Raw genomic sequence first — 2,272 nt, forward strand, 5'->3', positions numbered from 1 at the left:
CAGCCTGAGGCGAGGTCCCGGCGCAGCCTCCCCTCGGGGCGGCCGGCTGCTCTGCCGTTTAAAAAACCATGAAACCGGGTCCCGTTTAACTGAGAGGCATTTTAACGGTAGAAAGTTGCAGTTTTTCTGGAAAGCTAAGGTAGTGCGGACATAATTGCACCTTGTATTTCCAATGAATCAAAGGCACATTAAAAACGAAACCCTATGAAAGGTCTTGGAGTGCCACGGCTTTTTCTATCCTCAGCTTTCCGTGTTTCACTGCAAAGCGACTCGCAGGATTTCACCGCGGTTGTTGCATGTGGTTAAAAGGAAAATGTTAAGAAGGCATGGTGGTTGACAGAAAGCTTTATCGGTTCAGATTCTTGGAAATCTTGTAGAGAAACCAGGTGTTCCCCTTCAAAAATGTGTCTTGAAATCACTGGATACTGAGTAGGAAGCATCATTTTAACTTTATTTGTTTTGCTTTGCTTCTACTTTTGAATTTTTTGTTAGCTCTTCTGCATATCAGAACACATATTCAGGCTTCACCGGTGTTGTAAGTTAGTAACGTTAAGAAGTACTGAATTTGAGGACTACTTTCCTTGTGTAAGGACTAGCAAGACTGGGACCTTAATTTAGAAGTATGACAGGATAATAAATTACGGGGATTTTAGGTTAAGACCGTTGCTTTTCACCAGATACAGCAACATCTTCCAGTTTGCTGTAAGTTAAATACTCACTTTTAAGTCTGTTGAGTACTTATTAAAGCTGACATTCAAAGCCATGCATGCAGTGGAATTCTTAACTAAAAATAGAGGAAAATCTCAAAAACATGGTTGGATCCAGCAAAGGTGCTCAGTTAGCTTGACCCGTCAACACAGAGTGAATCAAAGGAGTTCTTTTTACGAAGGGAGTATTTGTTTCTTAAAACTGAGAGTGCAGCAGAAATAATTGGAGTAGTAGTAGCAAATATTTTAATTACTGAGCTCTTATGTCTTTATTATGTGTTTTGTTTAAGCATTCGGTAAAGAAAAAGACAAAGAGAAGAAGTTAGATGATGACAGCACCAGTACCACAGTCCCTCAGTCAGCTTTCTTGGGTCCCACATTATGGGACAAGACACTGCCATATGATGGAGACACTTTCCAGTTGGAATACATGGACCTGGAAGAATTCCTCTCAGAAAATGGCATTCCACCCAGCCCAAACCAGCACGAGCATAGCCCACACCAGTCAGGTCTCCAGCAAGCTACCTCAGCATCACCTTCTGTCATGGACCTCAGCAGCAGGGCTTCTACTTCAGTCCATCCAGGCATGGTGTCGCAGAACTGCATGCAGAGCCCGGTCAGACCAGGTAAAGTAGACCTAAGAACTTCTTATGGGTTTTGGCATGAGCCCTCCTCTCCAGTGTAAATAATTGCTTCTCCCTGTATGGTTGACAGGCAGCTTAGAGAGAGCCAATGTGATTCGAGTCACTCACACTCCAAAAAATAAAAATAATAGCTCTAGTTATTGCTAATTTGCTCCACAGGGGTTTTTGTTTAAGTTGTGTAAGGAAACTGTGGGAATTCCAAAGAAACTTGCCCATCTTCTTTTCTTCATTGATAGCCTAGCTATTAGCAAGTAAAAAGACCACGAACAGAGTAGTAATGTGTAGATGCCATAGTGTTAAATGAACAGGGAGAAGTACTGTGAAAGAGAATATTCCTTTGGCCAATATCTGATGTGAGAACACAGGAGCGGGCAATTAGTTTGAAGTTAAAACTTGAAGACAATGCTTCCTGTTTGAAATTTTGGCCATAATCTTACTCTCTATTAAGCAAAGTAAAATTTGCCACAGTACACGGCGCAGGAACTAAATTTTGGAACTGCATTATAATCTTGCTTAAATTAGGATAAACTGAGTGTAACTCTGACCTGAGTTGATAAATTACATCTATGGTCACCTTAAGCTGTAGGCAAAGAAAACATCATGGAGTCGATGATGTAATGCATGATTCAAACCTGTTTGATGTCAGTGGAAGTCTTCTGTTAGTTTATTAGCACTTGAAATCATCCCTTTAGTAGTAGTATGAATCCAGAATAACTGCTCTGGCCTGACACCAGCATGGCTGAGATCACGGTCAGTGGAATAATGTCAGCATTGAAATTTGGAAAACATGGAGCTTTCCCTTTTTCTTCTTCTTCAAAAAAAAAAAGACCAAGGGTGACTTATTTATTGTGCTCTTCTGCTCACACGAGGTTTGCTAGAGCAAAGTGTGCTCTTGGGAGCAGGAAACCACTCCTCTCCCTT

At 41.3% G+C, this 2,272-nt stretch overlaps 1 pseudogene across 1 annotated transcript; it reads left to right on the plus strand.

The window, feature by feature from the left end:
* Positions 1-997: 997 nt before the first annotated feature.
* On the plus strand, positions 998-1,392 carry LOC104081609 (annotated as a pseudogene). The gene has a single exon (XR_683577.1). The product of XR_683577.1 is annotated as a hepatic leukemia factor pseudogene (transcript).
* Positions 1,393-2,272: the final 880 nt, after the last annotated feature.

Source organism: Fulmarus glacialis, unplaced genomic scaffold (genome assembly GCF_000690835.1).
Source record: "Fulmarus glacialis isolate BGI_N327 unplaced genomic scaffold, ASM69083v1 scaffold47178, whole genome shotgun sequence".
Classification (NCBI taxonomy): Eukaryota; Metazoa; Chordata; class Aves; order Procellariiformes; family Procellariidae; genus Fulmarus; species Fulmarus glacialis.